Source organism: Oncorhynchus clarkii, chromosome 2, assembly GCF_045791955.1.
Source record: "Oncorhynchus clarkii lewisi isolate Uvic-CL-2024 chromosome 2, UVic_Ocla_1.0, whole genome shotgun sequence".
NCBI classification, from domain to species: domain Eukaryota; kingdom Metazoa; phylum Chordata; class Actinopteri; order Salmoniformes; family Salmonidae; genus Oncorhynchus; species Oncorhynchus clarkii.
Window position 1 is genome coordinate 76429693 of NC_092148.1, and position 13055 is coordinate 76442747.

The window sequence follows — 13055 nt, forward strand, 5'->3', positions numbered from 1 at the left end:
TTTGTCATATTCCTAGCTTTCCACATCAAATTTAATCTCTGAGTTGAAATGGACTTTGTGCTAGGTTTGTGCTAGGAGAGAGCTGCTTCACTGCTCAACTCCCACTAAGGCTTCGGACTGAAGAGTGGAGATCAATAACTGAGAGTGCTCAATGGTTCATGGTTGTACTTGTGGTTTGTTTATTGTCGCAGACGTCTTGACCGCATTGGAACGGACTTGATCCCAACGGACTTGATCTAAGCATCCTCCAGGCGGTCACATGGGGTGCGAGGATTCTGTCCCCGTGCGCCACGCCCCCGCGCTTGGCGCTGTCCAGCACGCCAGGACTGAAAGCTGCTGGTTGCGAGCAGCCAGTAACTGCCTGCAGCGGTGGACTGCACGTAGTGCTGAATTGAACCAGCGACAGACAGTCGACAGATCTCACCGGATACTAAGGTGAAAGTTCAGTAGAAATAAATTCAATTCATGGAGTAGACATCGTACAAATATGTGACAGCTTTTAGATTTTACCAGACGGGGACATTTTTATTTTGCCTTTCAATGATTTGCTGTCACAATTGAAACTCCTGAACCACTTGGTAGTAGGCTAAAACTTGTTACCACCATGATTTGGGTTATTTTACTGTCTTATTGCCTGACGTTTGTTTTTGGATATAAATCGGATGCTCGACTGCCTTTCTTTTATGGGCATGCATTTGAGAACTCGCCGACGGCATCAAAAGTGAACGGACTAAGCATTCCTGTTAAACGCATCAACCCACAAAAATGGTGTCCAGAATCGGGAATGCACTTTAAACTGTATGGAAATGGCAGCGAGGATTTCCACGTCTTTGCCCACCACAAACGGGGAAATATATTACTTAAAACTTCCAAGGTTTTGGACAGGGAAGAGCGTTCCGAATACCTACTGAGTATATGTTTATGTTGCCAAACATGCGTGTCAGCGGACCATGTTGTCTTTGAGGTTGCGTCGGTGAAAGTGGACGTTTTGGACACCAACGACCACGAACCCACTTTTCGCAGTGCAGACTTGAAATTAACTTTGAATGACGCGACTCCACTCCGGTCTGTGGTTCACACGGTAAATGCACTTGATGCAGACAGTGGAAAGAACGCAGAGTTGACATACTTCTCCGTTCCCAAAAACGGCATATTCTACGTGGTACCACGAACGGGTGAAATTTTACTGGTGGACTCCATACTGGGGCTTCCATCTACAGTCAAGTTTTATGTTTTTGCAAAAGACCACGGTTGGCCCAGCAGAATCAGTAAGGGGGTTGAGGTCACGGTTATCCCACGACAGTGGTGCCCACTGCGCCCAGGCCAGACAGGGGAGTTAGGCCGCCTGGGCAGGGCAGGGCGGATGCAGAGGGCATTGTTGGACTCTGGTAGCACGGTCTTCCTCAATGTATCCGAAGATGTAAGCATCGGTTCAGTCGTTATGAACCTGAGCCCAGCCAAGTTTCAGGCAGCCTCATTTGAGCTGGTTTACCCGGAGACAGATATCACCCCAATCAACGTGGGCAAGGAGAGTGGACATATCGTGGTAGCCAGGCGCCTGGACAGGGAGACTGAACCGTTCGTGGAATTTACTGTCAAAATACAAGATCAACAAGGTGCGTACTAAATCTGCACTTTACTGGGCGCTTGTCTTCAGTGCGATATGTGCGGAGTGGTAATGCCCTTATTTAATTGGCAAACGTCTATTACGCATGCATGATGTCACTTTAATAGCGCAGTATTTTACGACCATCTGGGTGGCTGAAATAAAAGTCCCCCTGCAGTCACTATCCCTCAGTAATGCCCCAAAAGAGCATAATGTACATTGGGATAAATAGCCAGGTCGGAAAAAGCTATTAGCGCAGGCTAGCTACAATACATCCAACAGGTACACAAGGTATCCCTTTACCTGCTTCAGTGGAAAAACAACAACAACATGATTTGTAATTATGACATGCTCATACAATAATATGATGTATCTCATGTTTATGTATAACTCTAACAACTATTACTTTTTTAAATTAGGGCCAAATAATTATGGTTATTTTAATTAGGGCCAAATAATTATGGTTATTTTAATTAGGGCCAAATAATTATGGTTATTTTAATTAGGGCCAACTATTCTTCTTCTTAAATAGACTCCAGTCAATGTATGGCTACCATAGACTCTACTGTAGACTCGGCTGTGAAGTTGTTTCCAACATGAACCATTTTGGAGTGGAGATCCAGTGTGACCCCAATGCTGTCTGTTTCCTTGAGGGCTGGTCTTTTTAGTTTTATTTTCATCCTTGAAAAAGCAGACTACCCATCACCCTTTTTGTGTTTAAACACATATTCTGCTGGATTATTATTTTGAGTCTGTTTTGCACCAACAATCTTTCACTTATTAGTATGCTATACTGCATGTGGTTTGCTTGTGTTCCATTTTTCCCTTTGGCTGTGTGGTGAAGCAGGTAGCTAGCTATAGCATGTGGGTCCACAAGGATATTAGTGTGACTTGTGTCACTAAAGCTGTGTGCATGTGGCCCAGTGGCCACTTGTCTACACCCCAAGGCTGTCCTCATTGGGGAACTCTTTGAATAACCCTTTTTGATTCCAGGTAGAACTCTTTTGGTTCCAGGTAGAACCCTTTTTGGTTACATGTAGAACCATTTCCACAGAGGGTTCTACATGGAACCAAAAAGGGTTCTCCTATTGGGACATCCGAGGAACACTTTTTGAACCCTTTTTTCTAAGAGTGTATGTGTAGTCTCTCTCTGTCACCTCTACACCAGTAGCTGGGGAATCGGCATGGGGAGACAGAAGGAGAAGCCAGTGAATTAGGTCATCATGATAGACACTAGTAAGGTGTCATGTTGGAGAGAGGTAGAGAGAACTCTACATTAGTCCTGTGTAAAGATTTAGTTTCCACAAAGGCCATCAGCTTAATAGCTTGGTTTAATTGGAACAGAATGTAAAGTATAAGCTGTTTCTCTTCGACTGTGACTTTTTCCTGCCCCTGTGCTTGAATCAGTTAATGGTATTGGAAGGGGCAGGAGACTGGAGAAGTATTGAGCAAATGGGATAGTCCTTGGTGAGGTGGAAGAGAGGGGATGAGATTGGACTGAAGTGATTCCCCTGTTGGCAGGGGGGTGGTTTGGAGTGGAGCTGTGTCTCAGCTTGTGGTAATCACCAAGGGTCGTATGTATTATATCTTCTATCTGTAGGAGTGCTGAATTAAGATCAGTTTTTCCTTCAAGATCAAAATGAATAAGATTACCTGACTAAGATCCATTTAGGATGGAAACGTTGTCAATAAAGCAGTGAATTGGGAGCTTTAACAGTGTGCGGGCCTTCTTGTTCTTTACTGGGATCTGATTCTATATCAGCTCTCCATTATCCATATGGCACCTAAGCTCAGCCTGCTTTGTCAGAGAACTTCAGCTCTCTAATTCTAGTCAGCCTCTTGTCTAGTTGCAAATACATTTGCATGTTCATAATGTGATATGAAATTAATTGGGATGAGACCTGATCTTAATTCCTGTGTAATGTATGACTCTGGGGCTGTATATTTAATACAGAAAACTTCAAACTTTACATTTGTAAAGAAACTCAAGATGTGTGTGTGTGTGTGTGCGTCCATGCATGCGTGCTTGCGGATTTGTGTGTATGCGCACGCCCATGTGTGTGTGTGTGTGTGTGTTTGTGTGTATGTTTCTGTTTTGGGACATAGCTCCTTTCTGCTTGAAGTACATTGTCAATACATTTACAAGCAGTTGCATGTTAGTTTCCACCCAATCTATTTCTGCTCTATGTTCTGCTTGGATATTGTCTTTGCCCCAAGTGGCACTCTATTCCTTACATAGAGCTCTATTGGCCTTGGTCCAAAGTAGTGCACAGTATAGGGAATAGGGTGCCATTTGGGGCGCACATTTGTCTGTCTGGCCGTGTCAGAGGAACATTCTTCCCTGCAATGCTGTCTCCTCCAATGTACAGCACCACACCACACCACTGCTCCACTGCTCATCTGATGGCCAGGAGAAAGGAGAGGTGTAGCCTAGTTCCATGAGGATGGGTCCAGGGCAGAGGGTTTATTAGACCGAGAGGTGTAGCCTAGTTCCATGAGGATGGGTCCAGGGCAGAGGGTTTATTAGACCGAGAGGTGTAGCCTAGTTCCATGAGGATGGGTCCAGGGCAGAGGGTTTATTAGACCGAGAGGTGTAGCCTAGTTCCATGAGGATGGGTCCAGGGCAGAGGGTTTATTAGACCGAGAGGTGTAGCCTAGTTCCATGAGGATGGGTCCAGGGCAGAGGGTTTATTAGACCGAGAGGTGTAGCCTAGTTCCATGAGGATGGGTCCAGGGCAGAGGGTTTATTAGACCGAGAGGTGTAGCCTAGTTCCATGAGGATGGGTCCAGGGCAGAGGGTTTATTAGACCGAGAGGTGTAGCCTAGTTCCATGAGGATGGGTCCAGGGCAGAGGGTTTATTAGACCGAGAGGTGTAGCCTAGTTCCATGAGGATGGGTCCAGGGCAGAGGGTTTATTAGACCGAGAGGTTGCATTATTTATGTCCATTATTACAGAAATTGTCAGGCCCAGGACATGGCAGCCAGGGAGGAAGAGAATAGTGACAGTCAGGGGCAAATGCCTCTCTCCTCCTCCTCCTCCTCCTCCTCCTCCTTGGAGGAGTATTCCTAAGGCACAGATTCCCTGCTACGTGCCCATGCACCATGCTGAGTGATAAATGACTACAGTGGTCCTTACAGTAGCCCCAGTCACCACCAGCTGAGGTGGTGTTACACAAATGACAGGTTTTACCGATGGTGCAGCAGTACAGATCCAGAAGGGCGGGTGGGGGTGTCTGTGCGAGGAGATCCTGTCTGTTGTTTTATTTGTCTAACATTCTAGCTGGCCTTCTGTTCTTTTGGAATGCAGTTGACACCTAAACATAGTTGTTAAGTTAAGGTAGACTCAACGTTATAATGTTGCCACGAGCAGCTCTGTAGATATTGCAATGTGCTCGAACACAGTCACACAGAGTGTCTGGGCATGTGCACGGGTTTGCTTCACCCTGCTACAACGTGGTAGCTACGGGACCATAAAGCAGAAAAGTTTAGCCTCGCGCTTCAATGCGCTTAGTTGTTGCGGAAATCTCGCCGGCCGGGTCTATACCTTGAAATATTCCGGATAAAGATTTTGAAGGGCCACAACCCCTGTCTGTCAATCCAGAAACATCTTTGTTTACTGAGTTTTGTTTTGCCTCAGCTCCACATCCTCGCTGTTGGCATTTCCCCTCTGGGCCAGAATCGATTTGCCGCTATTGATTAAGCAAGCAGGCTTCTGTTATGTTCCAGTCACAAAACATTGCTTTAAACACAATTTATGTGTCAGAGAAGGCCTGCCATAGACTGCTACTAATAGTTTGCAAACTGGTAAAGAGTTAGGACTGTGATTGAGCGGACCACAGATGTAACTTTCTGGGACCATTTAATGAATCAGAGCCAGGCGTTTCAGACCAGACGAGCCAAGACCAGACTGAGCATATAAAATTGGTGTTGGCACTCAGACCTACCAAAGGAATTGTCTGGTCTGTGTTTATTTATCTATATTGTGTTGAGTTTCTTTACCTTTTTCCCCCTGAGGTCCAATTAACTGAGTAAAACAATGGTTGCGGCTCAACTTTCAGCCCACGAGAAGAGCTGTTAATTAAAACCAAAATACAGGGTGTATAGACAGCTCTGAAAATTTTTGTTTTGTGGACAAAGAGATTTTGCTGCAGAAAAATTACATGTCTGGCAGAGTTGCTTGGTATAGTATTTCGATAGGAATTTCCGTAAGAGAAAATACATGTAATTGCCGTAATGGCGTAACATGTTGTAAGGGACTTCTGTCAAAAGATGAAATGGCAGTTTGATTAAAGATTGAAGGAAGAAATTTGAAGCTGGCTTGTGATCAAAACAAAGCAAGGCTGACATGAGTCATCAGTATGCACAGTATTGGCCAGCTTGTTGGTGTGTGTGTGTTTGTGAGTGTGTGTGCACAGAGAGAAAGAGAGAGAGAGAGAGAAGGGGAGAGCCCATGGTGATGTAGCCTACCCACAACCTAGGCTGATGTGTGAACAACTCTGTGTCTACTGCTGACTGCTTAGCATTCAATTTGTTGTATTCCCATTACAGTTGGAACATATACTGTATCCTATGCTTTTTTTTATGGCTTCCGCGTCTGTGGTCGGGCTACCCCCGTGTGTGCTTTAATCCAAGTTTGACAGTATGTCTGTGCATTGTTCTCGTCATGTGGTTCGACATGTTGTTCTCTATGGAACAAATGAATGTGGTCCTCCTCTCCATATCGTCAGTGTGGGGGTCCGGCTTCATGCTGTGGACTAATAAGAACATATGGTCTCCACAGTCTTATGATGGTCTGAGGAGGAGGATGGGACAGTAGTGATGGTGGTGGAGTCATTAGTAGTGCTTCCAGTGGACACGCACACACAGACACACACACACCAAGCATAATGATCCAGATCTGGGTGTAACTTCCATCTTAGGCTTCTGCAATACAGTACTGTACTTAGAGTTCCTGGTCTTAAGCTCAACACATAATACACTACAGAGACGCTCAGGATAGAAACCATGAGAAATCATTTAAATAAAGTTTTTTTCTGTGTCAACGCTTTCGAGAGGTTCAAATTGTTTCACATCGTGACTATTGCACAAGATGTGTGGCATCTAATTACTTGTGCTCTTTGTGCCCCAGGAGGCCAGAGCGATAGCATTTTAATCATTCAATTTTAATCATTAATTGCATGAATGTGTGTTAAGTTGCTTATGATGGATCTCTTGGGTGCATAACATTCACTGCATCTGTCAAATCCTTAATTTAGTCCCTAAGAATTGTATGGTACTTAATAAAATAATCATACATTTGTCATAATTAAGTCATACTTTTATCACGTTGATATTAAACATTTAATACCAGAAAGTCATGCATTTAGTTGTAAAAAATTAAACACCCCTGATAATGCATTAATATTGTACTATGAGATATAGGATAATCAAAGATTTGGGGAATTAAGTCCCCTTAATAGTCCTATTTACCATGTAAATAAGAGATCATCATAGATTTCTGTTTTTAATATGTCACTTCTGTCACACTAATATAATCATCCAAGTTAGTGATCAGGGGTGTTAAACGTTGGGTGTTGATACCTCCTCCTCTACTCTCCCGCTGTGTGATGAGCATTGATCTGGTTTAATCACGCTGGCTTCCTACTAATGCAGATTAGGATGTGTGTGGGGAGATGATGGTATACAGCACAGGCTGTTCACTGGATTACATTCAGAAAATGAGGGGTTTATCCTCACTCCTGTCCCCATTAACAACGCTTCTAAACACGCTGCTGTCTTAGTGTGTGTGTGTGTGTGTGTGTGTGTGTGTGTGTGTGTGTGTGTGTGTGTGTGTGTGTGTGTGTGTGTGTGTGTGTGTGTGTGTGTGTGTAGGGGAGAGGTGTAGAGAGTGTGTGTGTCAAATCAAATCAAATTGTCTTTGTCACATGCTTTGTAAACAACCGGTGAGACTAACAGTGAAATGCTTACTTACGGGCCCTTCAACAATGCAGAGAGAAAAATATAAATATAATAGAAAGATAATAGTATGAGGAATAAATACACAATGAGTAACGATAACTTGGCTATATACACGGGGTACCAGTACCGAGATGATGTGCAGGGGGATGTGGTTATTGAGGTAGATATGTTCATATTGGTAGGGGTAAAGTGCCTAGGAAACAGGATAGATTATAAATAGTAGCAGCAGCATATGTGATGAGTCAAAATAGAGGCAGTATGCTAGCTAACACCTGTTGTCTTGGTTTGGTAGAGGCAGCATGCTAGCAAACACCTGTTGTCTTGGTTTGGTAGAGGCAGCATGCTAGCAAACACCTGTTGTCTTGGTTTGGTAGAGGCAGCATGCTAGCTAACACCTGTTGTCTTGGTTTGGTAGAGGCAGCATGCTAGCTAACACCTGTTGTCTTGGTTTGGTAGAGGCAGCATGCTAGCTAACACCTGTTGTCTTTGTTTGGTAGAGGCAGTATGCTAGCTAACGACCCATTATGTTCGTTAGGTAGAAGCAGTATGCTAGCTAAAACCTGTTGTCTTGGTTTGGTAGAGGCAGTATGCTGGCTAACACCTGTTCTCTTGGTTTGGTAGAGGCAGCATGCTAGCTAACACCTGTTGTCTTGGTTTGGTAGAGGCAGTATGCTGGCTAACACCTGTTCTCTTGGTTTGGTAGAGGCAGCATGCTAGCTAACACCCGTTGTCTTGGTTTGGTAGAGGCAGCATGCTGGCTAACACCTGTTGTCTTGGTTTGGTAGAGGCAGCATGCTGGCTAACACCTGTTGTCTTGGTTTGGTAGAGGCAGTATGCTAGCTAACGACCCATTATGTTCGTTAGGTAGAAGCAGTATGCTAGCTAACTCCTGTTGTCTTGGTTTGGTAGAGGCAGCAGGCAAGCTAACACCCGTTGTGTTGTGTCGATTTGTTAGAGGCCTCTCAGTGACTTAGTGGTGGAGTCGGTCGGAGGGTGAGAGAGTTCCAGAGAGGCCACGTCCGCTTTTAGAGCAGCCCCATTATTCTCCATTACGATCCCATTCTAGACCTGAGAACACCACTGAGAGTGGATTCTCCAAATTGTCCCCATACTTTACGCTCCTATATCTACCATCACCATCATAACACAAACATGACCCCTCCCTCCACCACAGCAGCACAGCATAGAGCGTGAGCTTTCTGAAGCCTCAAACATAAACAGATAGCCACAGATAGAGGTGAATGGACAAAATAATTCTGCTTTATGAACAACACCCCCGGTTCTGGTTACAGAGGTGGATAGATATCTGGAAATATGAAAAGAGAGAGAGAGAGAGAGAGAGAGAGAGAGAGAGAGAGAGAGAGAGAGAGAGAGAGAGAGAGAGAGAGAGAGAGAGAGGATGGAGCGAGGGACAGAGCAAGAGACGGAGGGGGATGCTCCCGACCTGGGAATGTCCACACTTTTCCTGGAAGAGATATGACTCTCCTTTTAGCCACAACCCTCTTCTGGCTCTCTGTTGTGAAGTGGCTTTTACAGAGTCTTTTCTTAGAGTTGTATAGTGTTTCTATGAACTCCCCACTGTTCCCAATCCACTTCAGGCCCAGTGTGGTGATAACAGCTGGAGGGACGAAAGAGCCTGAAGTGTACATCTATCTCCTTACTGCTAGTGTCCTTTCTCCTCGCAGCACACAACAGAAGACAATAAGGAGAGCCCCACAAGGAAAGCAGGATAAGGCTAAAGAATATTTGACTTTAGATTCTGTTATAGAGGATATTGTGTATATATATTCCATATGTGTGAAGCCATTTAGATTCACTTCTGTGTCACCTAGTCAGCAATGCATTGCATTTAAATGGTGTGTTAGATTGTATGTGTGCATGCGTGCACACGATTACAGTTAGTGAGTGTGCCTGTGCCTGTGGAGCTCTGTGTGTGTCCGAACCTTGGAAGCCTTGAGCCACTACAATACAGAGTGCAGAGGACGGATCTTAATAGATTTCAGTCCTCTGAGCTTTCAGTGTGTTGATCCTATGCTGACTGGTCCAGACTCACAGTGCTTTAGGCTCACAGTGGGGGGATTTACAATAGGGCCCCTTTAACACGGCAAACGTTTGGTTAATATGTCTTAATTCTTCCCTGCTGCGCTGAAATTCACTTTATACCCACAGACTGCTAAAAAGCCTAAAAGGTCTCTGATGCACCATCGGGTATTTATGTTTGCAGATGCAATTTCTATTAATTTGGTACCCAATTGATATATTTGTTTCATGTTTTATTTTCCTGCAACGGGCTCGAAGAAGAAGCAGTAGGCAAATCAGTGTGGGGTCCATATTATGTGGAGCCTTTGAAATTACAGTAATTAGATGGTATATCGCAATACAATTCTCTCCTGTGCTGTGTTCGAGTGCTGTCCTGTATTGTGTACTATACACAGATCATGTTCACTTGTGTGTGTTCACATGTAGTGTTTTGTTTAGCTGTTCGTGTAGTGCCATAGACTACTTAGGCTGCTCAGTTTCCTTTGTACTGTCCTCTTATACTACTCTGTTCTCTTAGGCTTCTCTGCCGTGCATTGCACTCCACATATGAACACACACACACACACACACACACACACACACACACACACACACACACACACACACACACACACACACACCCCTCCTTGTACCGTGGGCAGTCTATGAGAGGAGCACTTGAGAAAACTTTTTATACCAGCAAGCCACTTAGCAGCTTTATATAGCTACTGCCCAAGGAGAGGATTACCAGCAGGCAGCAACAACACAACATCCCTGCAGGGAGACAGTGGAGGGAATAGCACACTGTGACACTCCCAATGTGTTATACCTGCTATCCAATTTATCACGTTACATTTCATTACAGCCATTTAGCAGATTATATTTTTCGTTAGATACTGAACAGTAGACCTTATTCATCCGATTGACCTATAGTTAATACTTTGTATGGGCTTTGTAAATTCGGAGGAGACTTAAATCTGATTCGTCTTACATTCATTTGATTATAGCACTTGGTCTCAGTCAGGTGAGATGCTGTGAGGCGAGTTCCAGCCTGAGTGTTTTTATCACTGCTCTTTTTGTGGCTCCATAGATCATAGGAGCCTCATGCACACGTGCACACACACACACACGTCGGCTTTGACACACTCTTCATTATCATTCTAGTCCGGATGGTCTGTAATTATGTGGCTTGGCACTGATTAGACGCTCCATAACAAGCTTATTAAGCCAGCCTTGTAAAATCATCACCACCATTAGCTATAAGAGACATGGCTGGGAAAGGCAGAAACTTGCGAAAGCACTGCACTTTCTCCCCCCGCTTGTCACAACATAACGATATTTAACCAAATGTAAAGTGATTTGTCCTTGATAGAGTGCCTCTTAGACCTTCCAGATCTGAAAAAATACATATCTGTGATCATTGCTCAGCATAAATGGATTCTGGATTTCTTTTTTTACAGCTCTTTAGCTGGCGTAAACTGCCTCTGTCGACATTTCCACAGATACTATCTGAACATTGATGAGTTTCTCTGCCCCCATGATACTGTTCTATTTATCCAAATGAGCTATCGCCTGATCCGCAAGAACTTTTCTCCACAAACAGACTTCAAAGCGCCGGTAGCAAAACTAGATTAATTATCTCCTCTAGCCTCTGCCTTTTAGTTATTATCCTTCTAACAGGGATTTTTCTGCCACTGAAATCCTTGGGTGGGCCGTCTGAGTGTTTTTCTGGGTCGCCTAAGTACAAACAGTGAAAATAAAAGAACGTAGAAAAGATAATGGACCTCTATATATATATATATATCTCTTTATAATATTATAAAAATAATATAATACTAGCCATCACCAAAATAAAAGCTAGAGAGTCAGGGAGAATTGAAAATTCCCAAAACAATGAATTTGGCAGTGTAGATAGAACATAGCATTAGCTATTGCAAAATACATAAAATTGCAAGAACTTAGCTTTAAAATTGCAAAATGTCCTCTCAGCTCCATGGCAGAGGATGTACTGTAGAATCGCAGGACATGTTCTTTAAAACGTGGCAACATGACATAATTTGTAGAATTGCAGTAAATTAGCTTTAAAACTCCTAAAATGTCTCTCAGCTTCATGTAGAAATTTGTACAACTGCAGGAAATTTGATTAAAAATGCTAACATTTCTTTACACTGGCAAGACGTGAGCCGTCCGCGCCATATTTTTATTTAACCTTCATTTAACTAGGCAAGTCAGTTAAGAACAAATTCTTATTTACACTAACGGCCTACCCCGGGCCAAACCCGGACGATGCTGGGCCCATTGTGCGCCGCCCTATGGTACTCACGGCCAGTTGTGATACAGCCTGGATTCGAACCAGGAACTGTAGTGACGCCTGTGCGCCACTCGGGAGCCTGCATTGTTTAAACTCTGCATCGTTGGGAAGGGCTCGTGAGCAAGCATTTCACAGTAAAGTCTACACCAGTCATATTGGCACGTGACAAATAAAATTAGATTTGACTTGCCACGCCCCCTTCCACCCCCCCACCACGCCCACCAGCTAAGCCCCTTTTTTATCCAGATTTTTGTAGTGCTCTAACAATTAAATGACAGATCATACAAACTCATACAGTATACAGTATAATACAGTATAGCACATCATAGACCAGGTAATAGACTGTGAGTGACGGAGGGTCAGAGTCGGGTTAGAGCAGAAATACAGCTCTTTCTCCTTGGTAAACAACAGCTGTCATGGAAACCAGTAAAGGTGAAAGTCAGTAGCTACTTCCTGCAACAGTTGTTTAGATTGTTGAAGATCAGGAGACATGTTTATAGCCTGTAGTCAGACAGAGGAGGTTTAAGACAAATCCTCTGTTATCTTTGACCCCGGGATAACGTGCGTGGGACTCTAGCTACCTAACCTTGCTAAGGTGAAACAAAGAACAACTGAGGAGAGTGTGATCGTCCCATAGAGGTGGATTTAATTGATGGCATTTGATGAGTCAATATGTCTATGTCCTAGTCTTAATCTCTCAATATCTGTAAAACGTGCTTAGCATTCAAACGGTTTAATTTCCTGACAATGCCATAACATTCTTGATTATATATTTAGCATGCCCATTGTTTGAATGTGCTTTTCTGTCTAGTCCTTCAGTTTCAGCTCTGAACAATACAGTATCCTCTTCAGCCCTTTCCAGCTCACTTCAGAAGTCAACTGAGCTCTGTGGACCATATCCACATCTCAGACCTTGCATTCTCTCTCTCTCTCTCTTTCTCTCTCTCTCTCTCTCTCTCTCTCTCTCTCTCTCTCTCTCTTTCTCTCTCTTTCTCTCTCTCTCTCTCTCTCTCTCTCTCTCTCTCTCTCTCTCTCTCTCTCTCTCTCTCTCTCTCTCTCTCTCTCTCTCTCTCTCTCTCTCTCTCTCTCTCTCTCTCTCTCTCTCTCTCTCTCTTTCTCTCTCTCGCTCTCTCTTTTTTCACACTCCCGGTTCCTCCCTGC

The 13055-nt window shown here is 44.0% G+C and overlaps 1 pseudogene; it reads left to right on the forward strand.

Moving 5' to 3' along the window:
• Nucleotides 1-604: 604 nt before the first annotated feature.
• The window catches only part of LOC139382554 (neural-cadherin-like), a 103363-nt pseudogene continuing 90912 nt past the window's right edge, over nucleotides 605-13055 (forward strand).